This window comes from Cynocephalus volans, chromosome 3, assembly GCF_027409185.1.
Source record: "Cynocephalus volans isolate mCynVol1 chromosome 3, mCynVol1.pri, whole genome shotgun sequence".
NCBI classification, from domain to species: Eukaryota; Metazoa; Chordata; class Mammalia; order Dermoptera; family Cynocephalidae; genus Cynocephalus; species Cynocephalus volans.
The window spans coordinates 5,934,320-5,962,033 of record NC_084462.1 but is presented as its reverse complement, the minus strand read 5'-3'; the positions used below and the strand labels follow the sequence as shown (position 1 = coordinate 5,962,033).

Here is a 27,714-nt window from a genome sequence, read left to right as displayed (position 1 = left end):
GGGCTTCACTCCTAGACAGATTGGAGATGGGGTGTGGGCCCCATGGTGTCAGTGCTGTTGGGCGGCAGCAGTTGTTTAGAGCTCACATGTGGATGCACTGTCAGCTCTCGGTAGACCACGGTTAGAGGAGCTGCACATGGAAGTCAGATATTAATGTGCACAAATACTGGCAAATTCTGGGAAAGGAGACCAATAAAGGGAAATCTTTTACACCTGACTTTCAATACATTTGAAGCTAAACTGGGAATGGAATGGAAAAGCTGAGATACAGACATCAGTGATAAGGGATGTTGTATTCTATCATTGATTTTGATATGTGAAATCAGATTAAATATCTAACCACAGAATATTCTTTAAACAATCCTCAGCGCTTTCATCCCATGGAGACTTGTGTTGTTCCTGCAGGGATGCTTGTGCAGCAGGTGTTTTAGGTTAAAAATCATTTTAATTTTGCTCAGACATCTGAACAGAACTTCTTTGTCATTAGGGAGGATAGAACTATATCCTTGTTCCAACTCTTTATTAAATTTTTTTTTTAAACATCACACGATGTATTTTTTTTACAGTAAAACTCCAAGCAAACGTGCAGCTTAGTCACAAAGACATAAAACATCCCCTTTGCTGTCAAGTCATTCACCCTCCATCACATCTCAGTGGGGGAACCACTTTTGTCAGTTCTGTGGTGAGGGTGAGCACAGGTCTTGTACAAATGTATTTATACATCATTCAGAGATTTTTTTAAAAAATTCTTCAGTGAATATTTTCTTATATTTTATCCTGCAAGTTTTGAAACTTTACATGTGTTCATCTTAGGAAATATGGATAGCCGGCTCTTTGTCATCCTTGTTAGAGCATTCTCTGAATGAAAACACGTAGGTCTTTCACAATTTTTCACTATTATAAAAAATGCCGCAGTCACTGCCTCTGAGCATGCTGACCTCTCTAGAGATGTCTGAGGGTACCTCCAGGTTGGGCGACTGGAAGAGTGTTGCTTCATCAAGGACAGTGCATTTCCTATTTTGCTACTCTGTTCTTTTTATGCTTTGACTGTCTGGGTAAAATGACCACCTTTTGTATTTCCATTTTCCAATTCAAAGGGAGTCTGAGTAGGTTTTATTAACTTGTGGAAATGTCTGTATCAGATGGATTTTCATACTTTCCTGAATTTTCTTTCTATGTGTTTTAGGAGCTATTTTATATTCTGTAGTTTAGTTCTTTATACCTACTGTGATGTGTGTTTGGGGGATTTTTGGTTTTTTTGAGGTTTACTTTTTTTTAGTGTGAAACTTTTTTTTTTTTTTTATGCCGTCATTTTTTGCTTGTTTCATCTTGCTTTGGCAGGCCTAGTTTTGCGCATGATTATGAAATACTGTGTTTCATTTCGACCTAATGTTTTATTGTTTAATATTCTGTTTACATCTCTCTTTAGGTTGGATTCTTGTATAGATCTTGTTGCAGGTTTTTTTACTTGATTTATTTTAACGTTTCAGGCAGTATATATCATAAGAGGCTCATATGGAGTTTAGCAAACTTTTCCATTTTCTTTTTCTTTACAAAATTATGTTGGTTCTCCTTTGGCATGACATAGATTGTATTGAAATCCCACATATTTCCTTTGAATCACTCTGAAGTTCATAGTCAAAGAGGTCTTTGTGTCATCACATCTTGCAATAAGAATCGGGCTTGTCAGTCTTTGATCATGTCTTTATATCTTACAGTAAAATTTGTTTTGTTTTGCTGTTATGTAGTGTTGGGCATATTCACATTTTTGTGCAACAGATTTCTAGAACTTTTTTATCTTGGAAAACTGAAACCCACTAAGCACGAATTTTCCTTCTTCCCTTTCCACATCCATTCTTAACCATCTTTCCATTTTTATGATTTTGACTACTTTGTTCATATGAGTGCAATCACACAGTATTTGCCCTTTTGCAACTGGCTTATTTCCTTAGCTTAAGGTCCTTGAGGTTTAGCAATGTGGTAGCATGTAATAGGATTTTCTTCCTTTTTATTTATTTATTTGTTTATTTATTTATTGATTGATTGATTATTTATTTTGGCAGCTGGCCAGTACTGGAAACCAAACACTTGACCTTGTTGTTACAAAGCCATGCTCTAGCTGAGCTAACCAGCCAGCCCTAGGCTCCTTCCTTTTCAGTGCTGAACCATATTCCTTCATATGCTTGTTGGGCATTTGTTTATCTTCGTAGTAAAAGTAATGTCTATTCAACTTCTTTGCTCTTTTTTTGGTCAGTTGTTTTTGTTATCCACTTGTAGAAGCCCCTATATATTCTGGATAATAGTTCCTCTCAGATATATGATTTGCAAATTTTTTCTCTTAGTCTATATGATCAAATTATTTTTATCATTCATTATGTTAATGTGGCATGTTATATTGATTGACTTCCTTGTGTTGAGCAACTTTGCCTTTCAGGAGTTAATCCCTCTAGCTTAGTAGATAATCTTTTGAACATGCTGTAAAATTTGTTTTGCTAATATTTTGTCGAGGATTTTTTTTATTAGTATTTATCAGGGATATTGTCCTATTATTTTATTAGTATTATTTTGTTATTATTATTAGTAGTATTTTGTTCTAGAATCTGTGCTTGAATTTTGTATCAGAGTTATGGTGGTCTTCTAGAATAATTTTTCTAGTGTTCCCTCTTCACATTATTAGAAGAGTTTGAAGAAGATTGCTGTTAATTCTTTAAATATTGGATAGAATTTATGCAGTGAAGCCATCTGTTTCTGGTCTCATTGTTGGAAGGTGAGTGGACACACAAATTTGCTGTTTTTCCTCTACTCTCACCACAATCAACACAGGAGCCTTCCATGACTGTGCCCACTTCAGATACCATTTGCAAATCTGGGCATCCAGAATTTCTGACCAACTGGCTTCAAGTTTGAGTTCCTGTATGCCCCTCTTAGGTTTTGATTAATTTGATAAGAGTGTCTCAGAGAACTCTAGAACTCACAGAAACACTTACTTTACTTTGCCAGTTTATTATAAACAATACAGATGAGGAGATACATAGGGCAAGGTATGGGGGAAGGGGCTCAGAGCTTCCCTCTCTGGGTGTACCACCCTCCAGGAACCATCATGTGTTCAGCTCTCCAGAAGCTCCCTGAACTCTGTCCTTTAGGGTTTTTAAGGAGGCTTCATTGCATAGGCATGACCGAAGTATGGACAACCATGTGGAAATGTGATGGGACAAAAAGGGTATGAACTAATACTGATAGACTGAGTTGGGAAATCCAGCAAGGCCTGTTTGTTCACATTCTTTTTAAACTCTCTGTGCAGCATTCCTTTCTCTCAGAAATGGGGCATGACCTTTTCTGAAATGAGGTGTGTAAGGTAAATGCTGGACATAGCCCTATTCCCCCCTCCCCGTGCATACCAAGTTTCCCCCTCCCCCCTAGGAGACTACCTCTGGCCAAGGTAATTATCCAAGGAAAGTCACATCCCCTTTAAGAACAAATAGAAGGCTGGAGGGAGTGGGGACCCTAAGTAAATGAACTAGCACTCTGGCACGAGGAGAGTAGCAAGTAGATTAACTTATTTACTCAGCCAGATCTCTTCCATGCTCTGAGTTATGTGAGCTGGGTGAGGGTCTGAAAGTAAGCCTGAAAATGATTTACACCCCTACTCTGATCTGTTCACTATATAACTGTTGTATGTACTCTGTGGTGATGCAGATTTTTCTTACTGACCACCACTTCAGTACCACTCATAAGTATAAAAAAAAAAAAAAACCAATGTCTCTACCCATTGGACCTCCAGGTGAGTTCTTTGGAATAGGCAAACCCTATGCTAGTGCCCTCACGGATATGGGGCTCCCAGGTGACAAGGTGTTATGGCCTACAATCACACAAGGGTAGGTCAGAATATTTCTTTCTGGCCAGCTTTAAGACAGAAAGATAGGGGAAGACTAGAGTCCTGCCTTGGGGAGAAAAAGGAGCAAGTAAAAGGATGACAGGAGAAGGTAGCCAGGAACCATGGATAAAAACCAATACATATATATATGCACATGACAAGGTCAAGAGTTTTGATCCTCATACTGGCCAGTCACAAGTATACAGATAGATATAGATATATCAGAAGTGCTGAAGGTTAAGGCAATCTAGTGGCCAATGATTTAGTTAATTATGCCTGTGTAATAAAGCCTCCAGAAAAACCCAAGAGACCTGGGTTCGGACAGCTCCCCATCACCAAAACCTCCCTCCCTTCTCCCTCCCCCTCTCCCCCCCCAAAATGTCCTTTCTGTTTGCTTGTCCTATCAACTTCAAGTAATTGTGGTTGTTATATCTTCTTCCCCCCCCGTTTGTGTGTGTGTGTGTGTGTGTGTGTGTGTGTGTGAATTTATATATTAATTTTAAGGCCCTACCTCTTAATACCATCACCTTAGAGGTTAAGATTTCAGCATATGTATTGGAGGAAGGGGGCACAATCATTTAAACCATCACAGCAGATCTAGTGATAATGAAGATTTTGTATATCTGGTGAAAGACATAATTTATCTATTTTTTAAATATATCTGGGGAAGACATAATTTACCTTTTTTGAAGGACAGTTTTCCCACGTTTTAGTTGCCAGTTGTTTTTTTCTAGCACTTTGAATATATTATCCTACTCCATTTTAGGTCCTAAGGTTTTTATGCTGAGAAACTCCTGATAGTATCAGGGACTCCCTCTTGAGTGACAGTTAGCTTTTCTCTTGCTGTTGTCAAGATTCTTCCTTTCTCTCTGACTTGTGACAATCTGATTGTGATAAGTTTTGGTGTGGGTGACTTAGATTTATTCTAGTTGGATTTCCTTAAGCTTCTTGAATTTGTATGTTTATGTGCCTTTTGAGATTTCAGAAGTTTCTAGCCATGATTTATTCAAATAGGCTCTTTTCCCTTTCTTTCTTTCACCTTCATCTTGGACTCTCATATGTGAGTGATGTTACCCTTGATGATGTTTAATAAGTCCCTTAGGCTCTCTTTTTCTTTTTTTTTCTTTTGCTCCGTTTCTTGTACACAGATTCTTTTGCCTGGGAAGTCAATTTTTGAGCCCCTCTATTGAGATTTTCATTTCAATTACTGTATTTTTGAGCTCCAGAATTTGTATGGCTCTTCTTCTTAGTGTCTCTCTTTTTCTTGATATTCTCATTTTGTTCATGCATTGTTTTCATGATAGCATAAAGTTGTTTATGTGTGCTTTATTTTAATTCATTGAGCATTCTCATTACTCTTACTTTGAATTCTTTGGTTATTTATAAATCTCTGGGTTTTTTGTCAGTTTGTAATCATTAAATTTGTTTCTTCATATGGGCCATGTTTCCTATTTTCTTTGTGTGTCTTATTATATTCTGTTGGGACTTCAGCATTTCAAAAATCAACCAGCTCTCTGAGTTTCACTTTTCTTTCTTTCTTTCTTTCTTTCTTTCTTTCTTTCTTTCTTTCTTTCTTTCTTTCTTCCTTCCTTCCTTCCTTCCTTTTCCTTCCTTTCCCTTCCTTCCTTCCTTCCTTCCTTTCCTTCCTTCCTTCCTTCCTTCCTTCCTTCCTTCCTTCCTTCCTTCCTTCCTTCCTTCCTTCCTTCCTTCCTTCCTTCCTTCCTTTTTGTTCATTTGTTTGTTTTTGATCTCTGGCTCATACAGTGATCCAAACCTGTGACCTCAGGGTTATATCTTCCAGTTTTTGATGTCTGGCTTGATTCAGGGAGAACAGTTTCAAATCAGCCTGGCTAGAGATTCTGGAGTCCTCTCAAGCTTTTCTGGGCATGTGTTCTCACTGGGATTTTGCTTGTAATCTCATAACTGAAGAGGTTTGCCAGTTTCTACTCAGGAAGTCCTCTTGCCTGCTATTCTGTAAACTCTCTTGAGCCTAGATCACCTCTCTGGTGTCTAGCTGTTGCATAGATCTTTTCCTTGTGTCTTCCTGTGTTACTTCAGAAACCATTTTTTATTGATGTACTTTGTTCCCAGAGGTCCCTGACCTGGTGCCTGTTACTTTCAGTGCTTATGTTCAAGCAAGACAGAAACCTGTCTATGAGGCCATACCTTGAAAAATCAGAATGTTGGATGTATGTTCCATATTTCTCCTCTCTGTATGAAATTCAGAATTAGTCGTTTCCTCAAAATGACACCATGTTGTGCCATGGTCAGGGGCTCTGGTGAATGGGCACCAAGAATTTTTCTACTGGGTTTCCATGGGTCTGACTTTGCCTTTGTCTGTGGTATGCCAACATTTATGTGCTTTCTCAATTTCTCACAAAGGAAGTTTGTATATTGTAGAGTAATCTGTGTTGCCATGGGGGAATAGGGCCTGGGGCTTCCTGTTACTCTATCTTGCTGACATTACTTTGTAATTTCCTTACATAGGTCTGGAAATGCCTTTTAATTAGGTGCCATGGTATATTTGCTAATGGAAATGAGGATGCCTCTTATGTATGTGTGTGTGTTCTTTTTAAAATTGCATATGCTAAAGAAGGAAGAGTGTTTTCACCATATTGTTATTAGTTTTCAAATGTAAATAACATTATTTTTCTAGCTTGTGATTATGTCATCTGTTAGTGTGAAGAGATTCAGCTTTTCATACTCTCCCATCCTATTTCCCAACTTTTCCCTCTGGTACTAGTCTCTCCTCAAGCATCCAGTGTTTACAGCTGACCATGATTATTAGTGAAATGTTTTTGCTTAATATCAGGTTTTTGGTTTTCTTTCAAATTTTATTTTTCTCTTGATTTCTAATTATTCAATAATTTTTTCAAGTATCTACTACTGTGATTTTTTTTTGCTCTTACTCTGTTAAATTGGTGTATAATACTAATAAATTTTTAAATCTTGTGTCATAGTTTTACCAGTGGAATGAATTAATAAACTCCTATCTGCTTTTGTTAATGCCTAAATGTCTAAATTTAAATGAATAAAATGGTACTTATACATATCCATATGTTAGCTGATGGCCAATCCTCATTTTGAGAGCTTAATGTGCAATAATGTTTACACCAAATAAGTACAATTTCTACATTTTTATTGTCCCAAAATGCTGAAAAGCACATGAGCAAAAATGATGTTGAAAAATATCATAAAAATTATACGCCATTGAGGAACAACTCCTCTTATTCAGTTTATGTGTTTGTATATGTGGTGTGTGTGCATGAGTGCATGGATGCACAAGCCCATTGTTTTTATCAAAGAAACATAATCATTTGAAATATGGTAATAGTTGGAATTATATCTTAAATATTTCTGTAGTCTGATTTGTTCTACACTATCATGTTAAAGAGGTAATAGTAGTAAGCATAGTTATGTGCATGCATGTGTGTGCATACAATGACCTTTTACGATGTTCCATGTTCTTATGCTTGAACATATTTCACATTTTCTCCATTACATGAACCTCTCTCTGATACCCTTTGATATTGTATCTGTTGTTGAACAGATTATTGTTTCTTTATGTGCAATTCTAAATCCCAGACACCTGGGTTCTGGCACTTACTCTGCCATTTTTAGCTCTTTGACCAAATCTTTCTCTCATGGGATGTTATGACTTAGTACATCTACAGCATTTCGAATAACTGTTAGCACATGGGAAGTGTTCAAACACTTCGGACATGGCTGCTGCTCTCATCATCACAGTACAGTTGAACGTTCCTTTCTTTAAAGCTACTGTGGACTTTGTCATTTCTGAAGATGACACTCATATTCTAGCTCATCTAGAGAAAATCACTTGGAGTGTCAAACATAATGTCTAACACCTCTATAGAGGTAAACTGGTGTTGACTTTCCATTTGCATATTTCTTGTCTTATCCACATAAATGAGAAATCCACATTGATTTAGAGAACACCGTAATCCGTTATGAAAAAGTATAACAAAATGTAATTAGGGAGAGGTAACTTGCTCAAAAATACCTAAACATGGATCTGTCACTCACATCAGTCAAATCAACACTTACCATTCTCATGCTGGCCAGTTAGCTCACGTGGGAGAGGGTGGTACTGGTAACACCAAGGTCATGGGTTCAGAACCCCTTACTAGCCAGACACAGACACACACACACACACGCACACGCACACGCACACGCACACACACACACGCACGCACGCAAACTAAAAAAACAAATTCTCTCCTGTTCTAATTTTGGTGAAGATGATAACACTCTCTAAAACCCTTTGGTAAAATGTGTTTTTCATTTTAGGGAGGCTTGACATTCAGGGATGTGGACATAGAATTCTCTCTGGAGGAGTAGAAATGCCTGGACCCTGCTCAGAGAGCTTTGTACAGGGATATCATGTTGGAGAATTACGGGAACCTGGTCTCCCTGGGTGAGGATAACTTCTCTCCAGAAGTAGGGATTTGCGAGTTCTGGTCAAGATGGCGAAATAGATGGTCCCCAGCATCACTCTCTCCCACAAATCAACCAATTTACAACTATAAAAATGTAACATCAGCCAAGCTGGGGCCGCAGGAGCTCAGGGGAAGAGAAGGAGAGACCTACTGAGTTTATTATGAAGGCAGGAGAAACCAAGATGAGAGAAAGAAAAAAACTGCTCAGAGCATTTTGGGCCATGGCCACTTTAAGACTGCAACTACTGAGCTCATGGAGCAGGAGCCGGCAGAAGCCACAGCTGTGCCCTTCAGAGGGAGTTACTTGGAGGCAGCAGGGGAGAAGACGGCCTTGGTGGCCCTCAAGACAGCAAGACCACTAACAGGGTTTCCGTGGACCCACACAGGAGCGAGGAGCCAGAACAGCTGTAAAAGGGGAGATGTTCGAAGGCTGGTGAGTCATCACAAGGGACCAGGGCAGGGCCCATCCCATGGGAAGTGTTTGGAGCTTGTCGGTGGGGGAGATGGGCCTATAGGGAGAACACGGGGACACAGCAAGGACAGCTGACCCACCCTCCAATCAGCGCAGGACTATTCAGAGGAGACTGATCGGGAAGGCAGAGTTGCATGGGGTGCAGTTTGATGAAAAGACTCAGGCCCAGATCAGAGTTTCTACACAACCCAGGTGCACCCAGTCTCTGGAGATCCAGAAGTACCTATAAGATCAACCATTAATCCCCGAGCTGCACAAAAAGCCTTCCCTAGGGAAACAGCAGCAAAGCAGCATTTTAGCTCAACCACACAGCTCAAGTACTGGTTCCCACAGGAAGTTCCTCCATTTTAGAAGTAAAAAAGGACAAAAAATTAGTTCCAGCCCAGGCACACCACCAGCACCTTGGGGATCACCAGGGGACATGAGACATGGAGCCAGGGAATAGACCCCCACCCACAACCACTCACACCACCACCAGCACCTCGGGACCCCACCTGGGGGCCTGGCCCAGGACATGGAGTCAGGGACCAGACCCGCCTCCCAAAACCAGGCACACCATGGCAGCGCCATGGAGAAGGGGACTGGACCCCCCTCCCACAGCTAAGCACACTGTGCCAGTGCTTCGGGGCCCACCTGGGGACCCAAGATATGGAGCCAGGACTGGACCCCCCTCCCACAACCAGGCACACCACACCAGCACCTTGGGACCCGCCTGGGGACCTCAGGTATGGAGCTGGGGACCTGACACTCTCCACAATCAGGCACACTGCCAGCACCAAGGAGCATGCCAAAAACATCACCTCCATGTAGGTGGCCCACCACAGCCACCACAATAACTATGTCTGCTGCAAAAGCGGCTAGATGCCACAACCTCCACACAGATGGTCCACCAGTCACTGGAGTGCATTGACACAAGGAGAGTCACTGGTAGAGATAAAGAAAAGAAGAGGATGTCTCTCTCCACAAAGCCCATTTCAGAGTGACAGAAGAAGCATCTGCTCTATGATAATATTGGGGGACCTGATCATACCTCTCAGCATTGGACATATCGTCTAGGCAACATATCAACAGAGTAATCATTATTCTTTCAGAAGGAGAGAAGAAATCTAGGGTAATTAGATGGGAGTGGGGAGGGAGAGGAGGATGTGGAGAGATTGGACAAGGGTCATAAAGAATAATTACAATTTGTAACAATATATATACTAGTAATATTGACTTAATCAGCATTATCTCAATGTTGAACCCCAAAAATATGTATAATCAATTTTGATTCAATAAAAATTTTAAAAAACAGTGAAGTAGGGATTTGCCCTTGTGTATCTTTGCATTTTCCCCTGTGTACCTCTTGGGAGACTTGCATGCTGTACTGACTCTGAAATGAAAAGCTCCATAATGCGGCATCTGGACATTATCCATTCCCTCTCTTTAAGGGTTCTGCAACCTTTGTAATACGTCAGTGGTACTTCTAGAGCTGAAATATGCATAAAACCTTATAGCAGACATTTATAATATCCAGTTCCTTGTTTCCTGCCTCTTCTCTTTTGACTCAGTAGTTTTTGGAAGAGAATGAGATGTCTGCATATTATAGTGTTCCCTAAGCATTCAGAAGGAGGCAATCAGTGGATGAATTTATGAAATATATTCACAGGTCCATCTGTAATTTCCATTCTCCTTGTCCAAACAAAGGGCTAGGATTCTGGAAAAGCAAAAACACATCATAGTTTTGTTTTGTTTATGTTTTTGTTTTAGTTTTTGTTTTATAAGCAGGAAACTCTTCCTGACCTGAGTATCATCTCCATGCTGGAGCATGGGATAGAGTCCTGGACTGTAGAGAGACAAGTGAAAATCGCAAGAAACCAAAAAACAACAGGACGTGTCAATGGTATGAACCCAGGTAAGAGCTCAGATAGGCAGAGAGGAAGCCACACCATTAGATAGTGTTTGGAAAATCCTATGCAAGTGGGAGAGGTTAGTGGAAAAACAAGTTTGTTTTCTGTGTGCTCTAAAAGGAAATTTTTCTTTTTCTTCACTTATCACTCTGCTTTGTAGATGTGTGAAAGTTTATCTTTTCACTCTCCACTGGTACCACGGGTCTAATAGAAAAATATGCAAAGTCCTTGTCATGATAGACAACACTATGTCATCTGGATTCTGTGAACTTACTGGTTCCTTGACTCTGAAGGGTGTGGGTAGGTCCATTTAATAAGGAACCCCTTCTCCCTTAGTCGCTCCTTCTGTGCTTTATTCCTTCTGACACTCAATTTGCCTCTTAGATGGATCAGAGATGAGGCATCAGTAGTCCTGATACCTAGACCTATTCATATTTCATCCCATTTCCTGTGCTTGCAAGACCTAGTCAGAAGATGGCTACTCTTCCTTTGAGTCTGGGGCCTCAGAAACTGGGTGGAGCTGTCTAAAGTCCTCTCTGCCTTCTTGGGTCTCTCAGGCCTTTCTTCTGTTCTGTTTTTGACGCACTTCATCAATGTGTGTAATAGGGGAGTGGGTTGGATCTTCTGAGATTGTAAAAACAGTTGACAGAAAGCTCATGTCTTTGATCTCCAGTCCTACATCAGGATCATATCTCAGTCTTTCAGGCTCTTAAAGTGGGGTATGTGAGCATAGCACAGAGTCCTGTATCAAGATCCCAATATTTGACCCAAATATGTTATATTTTCCTTTATTCCTAGGGTCTGACATGTTATCTTTGTTTTGTCTCCTGGGATAACCCACATTTAGTTCATGAGTATCTTTTTGTGGACTGTCTTATAGAGTGGGTTTACATAATAACAGAAAGATTTTTTTTTTTTTTTTTTTTGGTCGTTTTTTTCGTGACCGGCACTCAGCCAGTCCTATATAGGATCCGAACCCACGGCGGGAGCGTCGCCGCGCTGCCAGCGCAGCACTCTACCAAGTGCGCCACGGGCTCGGCCCACAGAAAGATTTTGAAGGCTAATACTTTGATGAATATGTTTGAATATTATCCTTCTACACACCGAAGTGCCTCTTAAAGCCGCTGAGTGGAGTTGTCAGCCTGTCCCAGCATATTGAGATAGAAAGTATCAGGAGAGCCTGAATGATAAGTGTTTCCACTTGTCAATCTGGTTTTCCAGGAGTGTTACAAGTATCTGTCAGGGCTCTGTGACAATTTGACCACTGATAGTTATCTTCTTTGAGTCAACAATTAGTGGTGTAGGAATTTCTCCTAGGGAGAACATTGTTAAAGTTCACATGTGTATGAGGCTTTTGACTAAACTTTTATGAATGCCATCTTGTGTGTGTCATTGTTCATTCTCATCAACAAACCTTTGTTCAAACATGTTAAATTTGTTGTAGGTTCCTCCTCCTTTTAGAGCTTATTCAAAAGTATTTAATTATTTTTGATGTTATCATAGACAGAATTATTTTCTTAATTTCTTTCTCAGGTTATTTGTTGTTAGCATATATAAATGTAACTGATTTTTTTTATACTTTTAGTATCTTGAAACATGACTGAATTTCCTCATTAGTTCTAATAGTTTTTTTATGGAATCCTGAGTGTTTTCTATGTATAAGTTTATGTCTCCTCATTTGTATAGCGGTGAGAAAAAAAAAAAAGGTTATGTCATTGATGAACAGAGATCATTCTACTTCTCCCTCTACAGAGCCCTCTCCAGAGGATGCCTTTTATTTCTTTTTCTTGAGTAATTACTCTGCCTAGGATTCCAGTACTACGCTGAATACAAATAGAGAAAGCAGGCTTCCTGATCTGACTTCTCATCTTAGAATCAAAGGTTTCAGGCTTTCAACATTAATTATGATATTAGCTGTGGCTTTTCTTATATGGCCTCTATTATGTTGAATTTCAGATTTCTTATAATTCTACTGTGTTAAGTGTTTTTGTCATCAAAGACTGTTGAGTTTTTAAAAACGTTTTTGCTTCATCAAGTGGGATGACCATGTGTTTGTTTTTTCTTTATTCGGTTAATATGGATTTTACATGAATTGATATTTATATGTTGCACCATCATTGCATTCCAAGAATAAATTCTATGTGGATATGGTTTATGATTCTTTTAATGTGTCACTTAATTCAGTTTGCTGGTATGGTTTGTAGAGAATTTTTGTCACTGATTTATCAGGGATATTATTTTATAGTTTTTTTTGCTGTGTCTTTGCCTGGCTTTGCTGTCAAGTTAATGTTAGCCACATCGAAGGTGTTTTGAAATCTTCTCTCCTGTTTGGTTTTATGGAAGAGCTTGAAGAGGATTGATTTTAATTCTTCTTTAAATGCATGTTAGAATTCTACACTGAAGCCATCTGGTCCAAGACTTGTCTTTTTGGGAGGTTTTAGATTACTAATATAATTTCCGTACAAATTCACTTTTTCTTTCTTTTTTTAAAGTTTGATTTAATTTTATTTTAATATTTATTTGTACATTTTTGTGGGGTACAGTGTGTTATTTCAATACATGCATATACTAAACAATGATTCACTTAGGGTAGATATCATAGTATTGTACTCATTAGTCCACCACTTCTCCTTCCCCACACCCTCTCCCTCCCTGCTTCTGGTAACCGTTATTATGATCACTATTTCTATGAGGATTTTGGGGGGTTTTTTTGGTTTTTTTAGATTCTACATGTGAGTGAGATCATGAGGTATTTGTCTTTCTGTGCCTGACTTACTTTAATAACATGATGGTTTCCAGTTCCATCCATGTTGCTGCAAATGATAGGATATATATCTTTTTATAGCTGAATAGTATTTCATTGTGTATATATATCACATTTGTTTTGAACCTTTCATCCATTGATGGGCATTTAGGGTGATTCCATCTCTCGGCTATTGTGAATAGCATTGTGATGAACATGGGAGTGCAATAGTCTTTTTGGTATATTGATTTCATTTCCTCTGGGTATATAACCGCTAGTCGGATAGCTGTGTCATAAGATAGGTCTATTTTCTGTCCTCTGAGAAAACTCCATATTGTTTTGCACAATCACTGTACCAGTCTACATTCCCACTAACAATGTGGAAGGGTTCCCTTTTGTGTGCATTCTTGACAGCATTTGTTACTTTCTGTCTTGCTGATAATAGCCATTCTAACTGGAGTGAGATGGTATCTCATTGTAGTTTTAATTTACATTTCTCTGATGATTAGTTATTTTGAGCAATTTTTTATGGGTCAAGTTCACTGTTTCTATTTCTTTATGCTTCAGTCTTGGTAAGTTGTGTGTTTCTAGAAATATACCTATTTCATCTTCATTTCTTTGTTTATTTGCACAAGATATGATATAATGTTTTCTCTCTCATTTTTTGGTTTTGGGTTTTTGTTGGGTTTTTTTTTTTTTTTTTTTGGTTTTTCTCAGTTAATCTAGCTAAAGATTTGTCAATTTCCTTGATGTTTTCAAAGTATCAACTCTTACTTAGTTTTATGACTTTCTCTAGTACCTTTCTATTCTCTATTTTATTTGTCTCTCACCCATTGTTTATTATTTCTTCCTTTCTGCTATCTCTGTGTTTAGTTTGTTGTTCTTTTTCTACTTTATTGTAAAATAAAGTTAGGTTGTAGATTTGAGATGTTTATTCTATTTTAATATAAATATTTATGGTTATAAATTTCCCTATTAACACTGTTTTCTTTCTGTCCTATGAGTTCTGACATGCTGTATTTTCCTTTTCCATTATCTCAAGATTTTTCTAATTTCCTTTGTGATATCTTCTTTAACCCATTGGGTATTCTTTTATTTGCACTTATCTGTGGATGTTATAGTTTCCCTTCTGCTATTATATTCAGTTTTATTCCATTATGTTGGGAAATAATATTTTGTATGATTTCAATCTTATTAGATATTTTAAAACTTGTATTGTGTCTTAACATGAGTTCTATTCTTGAGATTGTTCCATGTTTACTTGAGAAAAAATTGTACTCTGCTGTTTATATTTTGTGTTCTTTATAAATCTGTTGGGTCCATTTGGTCTATACTAGTGTTTATGTCTTCTATTTCCTTACTGATCTTCTGTCTGTTTTTAATCCATTATTGAAAGGAGGGTTTAAAGTCTGAATTTGTCTAATTTTGTTGCTTTTAACAAAATACTTGGACTGGGCAATTAATAAGAAAATGAAGTTTATTGCTTACAGTTTCTGAGGCTGGGAAGTCCTGAGTCCATGGAACACATCTGGTGAGGGTCTTCCTTGGTCGTGGCTTCAGTGACACATTGTGAGACGGCAGAAGCAGAGAGAGAGAGAGCTCCTCATGTACTCTCCTTTTAAAGCCCTCAAAGCCATGCCCACAACCACCATTAAGATATTAACTTAATCAACTCTTCAAGGCCCCACCTCTCCGCTCAGCATTGCTCAATGAAGGCTGTGTGGTGACTCCACCCTGTGACAGATCTCTTCCATTGTCTCCAGGCTTTTCCATACCTCCTTTGAAATCAGGGTGGAGGCTCCCAAGCCTTCACAGCTCTGGCTTCTTGAGAGCCTGTAGACCTAACACCATGTGGATGCCACCAAGGCTTCTAGCTTGTACCTTCCAAAACTGTGGGTCCAGGCACACCTGGGGCCAATTTAGCCACAGCTGGAGCAGTCAAAGCACCCAGTGTGCTGGTGCTAGAAGGAACTTCCCAAGGTGTCCCTGGGCAGAGAGCCCATGGAGGGCACCTCAGGCCTGTTCCCCGAGACCATTCTGTCTCCTTAGGCTTCTGTGCCTGTAATGGAGGACACAGCCTCCAAGATCTCTGAAATGTCTTCAAGGTCTTTTTTCCCTTTTCTTCATAATCCCTTATTCCTGCCATTGTGGTGGAGCTCTCTATTTCTCTCTTGAATTCTGCCAGTGTTTGCATTATACATTTATGAGCTCTGGTTATTGTTGCATACATATTTGTAATTGTTGTAACTTCTTAGTGAATTGACCCATTTCTAATTTTATAATGTTTCTCTTTGTCTCTTATAATTGTTTTTGACTTAAAGTCTATTCCGTTTGACATTGGTATAGCCACCTCTCCTCTCTTTTAGTTACTGTTTACATGGTATATCTTTTTTCATCCTTTCCATTTCAGCCTGTGTGTGTCCTTACAACTAAAGTGATTCTCTTGTATACAGCATGTACTTAGATCCCCTTTTCTTCTCCATTCATGCAATCTGTGGCACATGGTTGCAGAGTGAAACCATTTACAGACGGGGAAGACCTTACTATTGCCATTTCATTACATATTATCTTTATTTCTTATAGTTTTTTGTTGTTGTTGTTCTTCATTTCTTTCTGAGTGTTTTCTTTTGTTTTCATGATATTTTTTGTAGTGATATACTTTGATGCCCATCAATTTTTTTGTGTGTATACCCTATCAGTATGTTGTTTATGGTTACCATTGTACGTACATAAAAAATCTTGAACTTATAATATTCTATATTAAACTGATTAAAATGCAACTTCAACCACGTACAACAACTACTACTTTACAGCTCTTTTCTCCCTCCATATTATTTTTTTCATTTTTTATTTTTTTGGCTGCTGGCCAGTATGAGGATCCAAACCCTTGACCTTGGTGACCCCCTTCATGTTATCAATATCAGTCATTACTTCTATACCTGTTGTCTTCCCATTGACACATAGTTTTTGTGGGTTTTTTTATTCTTTGCTTTTTAAGTCCTAGGAAATAAGTAAAATTTGAATTATGAATTAAAAGTACAATAATACAGTTTTCTATATTTGTCCATTTATTTACCTTTACTGGAGAAGTTCATATTTTTCTATGGATTGGAGTTACTTTCTGGCATCATTTCATTTCAACATCAAGGACTCTCATTAGGATTTCATCCAGGGCAGGTCTAGATGCTGATAAATTCCCTCAGCTCCTTTTTATGTGGGAATGTCTAATTTTCTTTCTTTTTTTAATTTAATTTTTCCAGGTATTTAAAAATCTTTTATCTTATATTTAAGTTGTACAACATCACATTTTGAAATATGTATACAATGTGGAATAACTAAATTGAGCTAATTAACATATGCATTATCCCACATGTTTATGATGTTTTTATGGTGGAAACACTTGAAATCTACTCTCAGTGATTTCCTGCATGTTATATAATACATGTCTCTAAATTTTTTCTTTATTTTTGAAGCCTAACTTTGCTAAACATAGTGTTCTTGGTTGACAATTTTTTTCTTTCAGCACTTTGAACATATCCTACTGCCTTCTGTACTGCTAGGTTTCTGCTGAGAAATGTAGATAATCTTATCCAGTTTTCCTATAAGTGACTAGTCTTTTTTTTCTAGCTCTTCCTAAAATCCTGTCTTTGTTTTTGAGTTTTGATTATTTGTTTATACTGTGTCTCTATATTTGTCACTTTTGGTTCATTCTAGTTGGAATTGATTGAACTTCTTGACCCTGTATATTCATTTCTTTCTCCAAATATGGAAATTTTTGGCCATTATTTCCTCACGTGACCACTCTGAACCTCTCTATTCTCTTTGTGGGACTGCCATGATGTATGTATTGTTATGCTTGATGCTTCCTCAAAAGGCTGTTAGTCTCTGTTTGCTTGTCTTTATATTTTTCATTTTGTTCTGCAGGCTTAATTATTTTCAATAACCTGTCTTTAAGATTGCTTATTCTTTCTTTTGCCTCATTTATTTGGCTCTTAAATTACTCTAGCAAAATATTTAATTCATTGATTGTATTCCAGTTCCTCAATTTCAGTCTGGTTCATTTTTATAATTTGTCTCTTTTTTGATATTTCCATTTTGATCATACACTTTTTTCCTGATTTCATTTTGTTCTCTATCTCTGTATCTTTAAGAAAATTGTTTCAAATTTTTTAAAAGTAATTTAGAGGACTGTGTTTTTGTAGGGTCACTTTCTGGAGAGTTATATTATGCTTTTTATTTGGCAATCCTTCGCTGTCTTTTTGTAGAACTTGTAATCTTTTGTTGTGATCTGGGCATTTAAAAAACTGCCACTTCTCCCAGTGTTTATGAACTAGCTTCATGCAGGAGAAATACCTGAACTAATCGGCCCATTTCAGGGGTTATTTATTCCCTCACATTGTATATGTGCTTTTCCTTCAGTAAATGTGGCTGCTTACAAATTTATTTTCCCCAGAAGACTGATCCCTGCTTCTTCTCAGAATCCTTCAATTTCTGTTGTATTTAACTGCCCGTGATCTCTCTGCCCACCTCTCCTCACCCTGACTATCTTGGCATTGCAGAACCTGCACTGATATAACCCATCACAGACTGCCCTTATATTTTCAGTAGCATCTGATCTGATGCACAGACTATGCCGTTTCCCATTCAATAATCGCAGTCATACAAGTCCTTCATGCAGATATCAGACAAGCCAAAATGGTGACGGAAGTTTTACTCTTTTGTTCCTTCCCAAGAAGAAAATAGTGAGGGAGACACACTGCACTGTGTTGGAGGGAGGTCAGCATGGAGGAACAAATTTCCACAAACTTCCTTACTCTTTTTGGTTAAATTCTGTATCAGTCAGGTGTCTGTTTGGGTGATGCAGCTTCTTTACTGGTTTGTAGACTTAGCCCAAAGTCTAATATCTCAAAGATAATTTGGGCCATGCATTGTTGTTAAGTCAATTTTTCTATGGGATAATGAGACCATAGGGATTCCTAGTTTGTGATCTTGCTGACATCACTGCTCACATCTCTTAATCCAGAGATTGTTTTAAGAGGTTCAGTGATGTGATTTTCAATAATACAGGCGCCAACAGAAGAGACACTATTATTTTTATATAAAAAACAAGGAGAGTTACCTGTAAAATTTTAACATGCCGAAATTGTTCAGTTATTTTTTAAAACATAATATAATTAATATTTTTGTAAGTGACTTTAGTTTTTTTCTAATGTGATCAAGTTCCATTCTTGGCAAGAACCTCCTGCTAGTCTTGTTTCTCCAAAGCAATCTCAGTCTACCCAGCCAGAAGATCATCATTTTGCACCCGTGGCCCCCTAAATTGCTGTAGTCTTGATAAAAACTTGCATTGCCTCTCTGTGTGTGCACAGAAGGAATTGATGCATCTCCTCTTGATGGCCATTTCTAGGTTTTTGCTTGCATTGTTATCCTAAGAACATTCATGTGCATATTTTCTCGAATCTGTATGTAGGATATTGTTGAATAAATGCCTAGAAATAGAATTCATGGAATATTCAACTTGAAAAATTTCATAGCAAATATTTTAACAGATGTAAAACTTTTTTCTTCCTATATCATCATACTGCCTCCCTTTAAAATCTCTTCCATTCTTGTACCACGTCCATAGTGTCATTCCTGTATTTAATTGTGGGTCTGTATTATACTGCTTGCTGAATCAGTTGCTCTTTCCTTCCAAAGTCAGAATTTTGATTCCCCTAGTCCCATTATATTTTCACAAAATTGTGTGTACAATGTCTGGTCCCATATGCGTATTATTACCCGTCTTCCGCTCTGGCCCTTCCTTCTTCCTTGCCTTTTCCTTTCTCACATGGTAACTTGATCTGGATGGACTATCTGCTACTTCCTAGCACATTAATTTTGTACTCCTGAATATCCAAATTTTCACAAGATTCTCTCAACCTCCACCCTGCTCTATGTAAGGCAGCATCCCACTCACATGGTAGGTGCTGCCTGTATTAACACATGCAGAGGGTGATGACTCATCTACCATTCTCCATGCGGGATGGCTGAGTAACACCATTAGCAGCATGGCTTAGCTATCGTATCTCTCTTCAAGTGTTTCTTTCTATGTCTCTTGCTTTTTTTATTACCAGATGTTTTCTGAACTGCCTGAGAGACAGTTGTGCTTACAATCATGTTTTCTGAGCCCGCAGACCAGGATCAGATTGTTTCTCTCATTTACTTTCAATGCCAATTGGGGTTAGACACATGAACACTGTGAACCTGCTGCCTTTTTTTGAAAAATAATGGTAATTTACCTCAAGGTTTTAAAAACAAGTTAGAGCTGTTAGATGGCTTAGTATATTGAAAGTTTTACACAATGGGCTCAAAAGTTCCTTTGCTTAATAAGATTTCTCAACCTTCTATGTTTCTTATGAGATGGCCCTTTCCTGTCTTATTCAATTCATTGTGCCATAAAAAATACTATAGACTGAGAGGCGTAATCCACAGAAATGGATTTCTCACAAATCCAGAGGCTGGGAAGTTCAAGATCAAGGTGCCAGCCAAATCAATTTCTGGTGTGGATCCTCTTCCTGGGTTAGCCCTACCATCTTCTGGCTTGTCCCAACATGGTAGAAGAGAGAGAGGAAACAAGCTTTGTTGTGTCTCTTCTTATAAGGGCAATGATTCTATTTATGCATATTCCACCCTCTAGTCCTAATTATCTCCCAAAAGCCCCACCTGCAATAACATCCCTTTGGAGAATAGGACCTCAACATAGAAGTTTTAGTCAACACAAACATTCAGACCACAGAGCCTGCATTATATTTTGTGGTTTTTATTTTTTAATTTGCTCCAAATCTCAGCTAATAAATTTTCAAAGTACGAACTCTATTTTGTATTTTATGGCCAATAAGCTAGATAATTAAAGGGCGGTATAGGGAATTTCTCTATTGACTAGCTGTTACATGACTGCAGGCCTGAAATCATAATTGTCATTTCTGACTTTGTTACCCTATCTTATTCTTTATAATGCTATATATTTACCTGACCTCATACAACAAAAGTCAGTGATCTTAACATATATTCCAGTTCTCATATCGTGCTGATTTTGAAATAGAAGTTCTGTCTTTTTTTCTTGAGAGAATTGTTTAGAATTCCAGAGACCATAACTTTGTGTAAATGTGGTTACTAATTACTTGCTTGTCGGTTTTATCATGGGTCACTACAATGTTTTATTCATTAATTTTTATTAGGATTTACAGATGATGGTTTTTCAGCATATATTATTCAATATAACTGACATGTACCACTTGTAAATGTCACAAAATGCCTGGTCTGTGTTGAGTAGATATATTTTCATAACAAGTATTCAGAAAAATATTGGGGATTTTTTAATTTTGTTTTGTTTTTGCAACTGGCTGATATAGTGATCCCAACCCTTGACTTTCGTTTTAAAATATTGTATTTTTTGACTCTTTGTATTCATTAATTTTTTTCTCATTTTCCCAGTGCTATTACTGTTTCACAATTCAGAATTACCATTTATTTACTTTATCACATAAGTATTTGTAGATTTGTAGATTATTTGCCATTACACAATATATATCGCACAATGCATTAGCATTTATATGTACATAGTAAATATGCTCTAAACATGTATACTTTTCAATATAATTGTTGTCAGGCTTTAAAAACTAACACCACCTTAAGTGACATTACAAGCGGCGCCATTATGGGCCCACGAGGGTGTATTAAAGTGGCAGCCTAAGAGGGCGCTGGGAGGAAGTAGGGTGGGAGTGTCTGCGGGAACCTTGCCTTAGCCCTTATTGGCCAAATCGTGCTTCTGCGCTCGTGAACACTGCGTAGTTGCAATAGCTAGGCATTGAGACAGGATGCATGCCCTTGACCTTGAAGCTGATAAGATTATGTAAAAAAACCTCCCTTCCCCATTTGCCTTTAAAAGCAAGTGCTTGTGTGGTAATAAACGGAACTGCTTGACAGAACCCCCACCGCGTCTGAGTGTCCTTTAACCAGGCTGGTTTGGGGCCGGTGGCTGTGCTCACCTCTCTTCACGGCTCTCTTCCCCTGTCTCCTTCCAAAGGGGACAGGAGGGAAAGAGGAATCCCAGGGCCGTTTGCTCACCCACCAAAAGGAACGAGGCTAGGGCTGTTCCGGTCGGCCAGCGGCGGACCCGACAAATTATGAGACAGCGATATGTTTTCTGCTACTTGGTGTGTACTTTGGGGTCACAGGAGAAAAATACTCCTTCTTTCAGTGCTAGCATGTGTTTCTGTAATGTGAGTGTTTTGGTCATAGGTTGTCCATCTTCTCTTTATTAATGACTTTTATTCCTTTTGTGAAGATTGTGGTTGGGAAAGTTTATAGCTGTGTTCAATATGAATAATACTTTTGTGTAATATTATATATTTATTTTATTTATTTAAAACTTTTTAATATTATATATTTCAATGTGAAATATTTCTTAATTACGAACAAAAGGGATAAGTAATACAGGAGAAATATTTCACAAAGTGACATTGGAAAGACATGAAAGCCATGACAGCAAAGATTTTGCTTCAGGAAAATCCAGAGAAATATACATAACTTTGCATGTCAGTGGAGTGATAAAGAAAGAAGTTACAGCAGAGTGCCTATGACCCCAAAGGAAAACCTTATTGTTAGAAGAGACCAGCATGATAGAAAGAATGTGGGAAAGAAGCCTATTAAAAATGTATATTTTCAATATAATTAAATTAATTATATTTTCAATGTAATTAAATTAATTATATTTTCAATATAATTAAATGTATATTTTTCAATATAATTAGATTAAGCCAACAGCTGCATTTGCCTGAACTGTAGCTATGTCAAGCTGAAGGGAAAATTTACAAATAAATTTTTTTTTTCAAAAAAATTGGAATTATCCCATGTATCTTCTCAGACCACAATGGATTAAAACTAGAAATTAATAACAAACAAAACTCTGGAAACTATACAAACACATGGAAATTAAACAGCATTCTACTTAATGACATATGGGTCCAAGAAGAAATCAAGCAGGAAATCAAAAAGTTTATTGAAACTAATGAAAACAATGATACATCATACCAAAACCTGTGGGATACTGCAAAAGCAGTATTGAGGGGAAAATTTATTGCATTAAATGCTCACTTCAGAAGAATGGAAAGATGGCAAGTGAACAACCTAACACTTCACCTTAAAGAACTAGAAAAACAAGAACAATCCAATCCTAAAGTTAGCAGACGGAAAGAAATCATTAAGATCAGAGCAGAACTGAATGAAATTGAAAACCAAAAAACAATTCAAAAGATCAACGAATCAAAAAGTTGGTTTTTTGAAAAGATAAATAAAATTGACAAACCATTAGCATGGCTAACAAAAAAAAGAAGAGAGAAGACTCAAATAACAAAAATTAGAAATGAAAAAGGCGATATTACAACTGATTCATCTGAAATACAAGGAATCATTCGAGACTACTATAAACAACTATACGCCAACAAATTTGAAAATCTGGAGGAAATGGATAAATTTCTGGACACACACAAGCTCCCAAAACTGAACCGTGAAGACGTAGAAAATTTGAACAGACCAATAACAATAAAGGAGATGGAAGCTGTTATCAGAAGGCTCCCAACAAAGAAAAGCCCAGGACCAGATGGATTCACAGCAGAATTTTACCAAACATTCAAAGAGGAATTGACACCGATTCTTTACAAACTATTCCAAAAGATTGAAACGGACGCAAATCTCCCAAACTCATTCTATGAAGCAAACATCATCCTGATACCAAAACCAGGTAAAGATATAACCAAAAAAGAAAACTACAGGCCGATATCCTTGATGAATATAGATGCAAAAATCCTCACTAAAATACTAGCAAACAGAATACAGCAACACATACGAAAAATTATTCATCACGATCAAGTGGGATTCATCCCAGGGATGCAAGGTTGGTTCAACATACGCAAATCAATAAATGTGATACACCATATTAATAAAGTCAAACACAAGGACCATATGATCATCTCTATAGATGCTGAAAAAGCATTTGATAAAGTTCAGCACTCATTCATGACAAAGACCCTCTATAAGTTAGGTATAGAGGGAAAGTATCTCAACATAATTAAAGCCATATATGCCAAACCCACTGCCAATATCATCCTGAATGGGGAAAAGCTGAAAGCTTTTCCTTTAAGAACAGGCACTAGACAAGGATGCCCACTCTCACCACTCCTATTCAACATAGTGTTGGAAGTACTAGCCAGAGCAATCAGAGAAGAGAAGGAAATAAAGGGCATCCAGATTGGAAAAGATGAAGTCAAACTGTCCCTGTTTGCAGATGACATGATCCTATATATCGAACAGCCTAAAACCTCTACAAAAAAACTGTTGGAATTGATAAATGATTTCAGCACAGTAGCAGGATACAAAATCAACACACAAAAATCAGTAGCATTTCTTTTCTCCAATAGTGAACATGCAGAAGGAGAAATCAAGAAAGCCTGCCCATTTACAATAGCCACCAAAAAAATAAAATACTTAGGAATTGAGTTAACCAAGGAGGTGAAAAATCTCTATAACGAGAACTACAAACCACTGCTGAGAGAAATTAGAGAGGATACAAGAAGATGGAAAGATATTCCATGCTCTTGGATTGGAAGAATCAACATAGTGAAAATGTCCATACTACCCAAAGTGATATACAAATTCAATGCAATCCCCATCAAAATTCCAAAGACATTTTTCTCAGAAATGGAAAAAACTATTCAGACATTTATATGGAACAATAAAAGACCACGAATAGCCAAAGCAATGCTGAGCAAAAAAAATAAAGCTGGAGGCATAACACTACCTGACTTTAAGCTATACTACAAAGCTATAATAACCAAAACAGTATGGTACTGGCATAAAAACAGACACACTGACCAATGGAATAGAATAGAGAATCCAGAAATCAACCCACACACTTACTGCCATCTGATCTTTGACAAAGGCACCAAACCTATTCACTGGGGAAGGGACTGCCTCTTCAGCAAGTGGTGCTGGGATAACTGGATATCGATATGCAGGAGAATGAAACTAGATCCATACCTCTCACCGTATACTAAAATCAACTCAAAATGGATTAAGGATTTAAATATACACCCTGAGACAATAAAACTTCTTAAAGAAAACATAGGGGAAACACTTCAGGAAATAGGACTGGGCACAGACTTCATGAATACGACACCAAAAGCACGGGCAACCAAAGGAAAAATAAACAAATGGGATTATATCAAACTAAAAAGCTTCTGCACAGCAAAAGAAACAATTAAAAGAGTTAAAAGACAACCAACAGAGTGGGAGAAAATATTTGCAAAATATACATCTGACAAAGGATTAATATCCAGAATATATAAGGAACTCAAACAACTTTACAAGAAGAAAACAAGCAACCCAATTAAAAAATGGGCAAAAGAGCTAAGTAGGCATTTCTCTAAGGAAGATATACAAATGGCTAACAGACATATGAAAAAATGCTCAACATCACTCAGCATCCGGGAAATGCAAATCAAAACCACATTGAGATACCATCTAACCCCAGTTAGGATGGCTAAAATCCAAAAGACTATGAACGATAAATGCTGGCGAGGCTGCGGAGAAAAAGGAACTCTCATTCATTGTTGGTGGGACTGCAAAATGGTGCAGCCTCTATGGAAAATGGTATGGAGGTTCCTTAAACAATTGCAAATAGATCTACCATACGACCCAGCCATCCCACTGTTGGGAATATACCCAGAGGAATGGAAATCATCAAGTCGAAGGTATACCTGTTCCCCAATGTTCATCGCAGCACTCTTTACAATAGCCAAGAGTTGGAACCAGCCCAAATGCCCATCATCAGATGAGTGGATACGGAAAATGTGGTACATCTACACAATGGAATACTACTCAGCTATAAAAACGAATGAAATACTGCCATTTGCAACAACATGGATGGACCTTGAGAGAATTATATTAAGTGAAACAAGTCAGGCACAGAAAGAGAAATACCACATGTTCTCACTTATTGGAGGGAGCTAAAAATTAATATATAAATTCACACACACACATACACACATACACACACAAACCGGGGGGCGGGGAGGAAGAAGATATAACAACCACAATTATTTGAAGTTGATACAACAAACAAACAGAAAGGACATTGTTGGGGGGGAGGGGGGGGAGGGAGAAGGGAGGGAGGTTTTGGTGATGGGGAGCATTAATCAGCTACAATGTATATCGACAAAATAAAATTTAAAAAAAAAAAAAATGTATATTTTCAATATAATTAAATTAATTATATTTTCAATGTAATTAAATTAATTATATTTTCAATATAATTAAATGTATATTTTTCAATATAATTAGATTAAGCCAACAGCTGCATTTGCCTGAACTGTAGCTATGTCAAGCTGAAGGGAAAATTTACAAATACAATGAAGTTCAGAAGTGTATCAACAATAATTTCTCAGTTTTACCTACCACTGTCAAAACCCATGTTTCTAATAAATATGGAACTGATATCATCTATTCTTCATTATTCACACAAGAACAGATGGAAAACAATAGGAATACCTTACAAATGTAATGAGCATGACAAGGCCTTTAATCATGGCTTACATCTCAATATACATCAGATTACTCACAGCAGAGAAAAATGATACAGATGTGATACATGTGGCAAGGTCTTTAGTCAAAAATCAAACCTAGTACATCACCACCAGAGTCCATACTGGAGAGAAACCTTACAAATGTAGTGAATGTGGAAAGTCACTTAGTATGCACCGAAATCTCATTAGACATTGGATAATCCATACTGGGCTGAAACCTTACAAATGTAATGAATGTGGCAAGGTCTTTGGTCAGTCTTCAAGCCTGGCAGTTCATCAGAGAATTCATACTGGAGAGAAACCTTATAAATGTGATGAATGTGGTAAAGTCTTCAAACTTCAAACCTTATAAGTCATAAGATAATTCATACTGGAGAGAAACCTTACAAATATAACAAATGTGGCAAGGTCTTTAGTTATAAATCTCACCTTGAAAGTCATCAGAGAATTTATACTGGAGAGAATACAAGTGTGATGAATGTAGCAAATCATTTAGTGTGCGTTTCAACCTAACTACCCATCACATGATCCATATGGGAGAGAAATCTTACAAATGCAATCAGTGTGGCAAATCATTTACTATGCATTCAAAACTCACTAGACATCAGATAATCCATATTGGAGAGAAACTTTACAAATGTGGCAAGTCATTTAGTATGTGTCAAAAACTCATTATATATCAGATAATCCATGCTGGAGAGAAACCTTACAAATACAGTGAGTGTGGCAAGGTCTTCTGTCACAATTCACTCCTCACTGAACACTGGAGAATTCATTCTTGAAAGAATCTTTACAAGGGCTATGAGTATAGCAGACCCTTCATCATGAGTTCAAGCAATAATTAATCTAGATCAGAGAGTTCGTGCTAAAGAAAAATCATATAACTTTAATTTATGTGGCAAAGGCTTTATCCAGGTTTCACAACTCAATAGACATCAAAATACACATTTTTGACAAAATCACAAAAATGTAATGTGCATGCTGAGGCTATTACCCAAGGATCAAAATTGTGGATTATCAGAACATTTATACAAGGAATAATTCAGTCCCTAGTTGTCTAAGATCAACTTCTGATATTACATACTACAGGACAATTACAAAACAAACTATGTTAATGTTCATAACGTAATACATATCAAAGGTACCAGGACATTTGGAAATGGCCAATTAACTTCAGGTTATAAAATATTTTATTCAATTACTTGAGATTTCTTGAATAGGCTACTTTTTTTTTTTTTTTTTTTTTTTGACAGTTGGCCAGTACAGGGACATTTATGACTTTCAACCTGAACTTGAAGATTTGTTTATATTATGCATGTTTACAGGTCTTTCATGGTGCTCCCTGGAGAAAAATCAGCCAGAGGAAAGGGCCTATTTTATTTGGTGAGTGTCATTTCTACTGTAGGTATTTGAAGGAGAAGAACTCTGCCTATTACAACTAAATATTGTCTGACTTTAGAGAGCAGAGAGGAGGGATAGAGAATACTGTAAAACTATGATGTAAGTCCTCATGCTTAATGTGTTCAGAGTGCTCTTCTCCTCACAGAAAGGTACTGTACGTAGGTTATAGGAAAGAAAAGCTCTACAAACTGAACATGAGCAAACCAAGACCTTAGGAGATGGGATTGTATAAGAAGTGAGTAATATGTTATTAGACAG

At 37.5% G+C, this 27,714-nt stretch overlaps 1 protein-coding gene and 1 pseudogene across 1 annotated transcript in view; one reads left to right on the top strand and one right to left on the bottom strand.

The window, feature by feature from the left end:
• Positions 1–27,714, bottom strand: part of LOC134372946 (zinc finger protein 208-like) — a 563,224-nt gene that overhangs the window by 52,660 nt on the left and 482,850 nt on the right.
• On the top strand, positions 27–26,837 carry LOC134371659 (zinc finger protein 347-like; annotated as a pseudogene).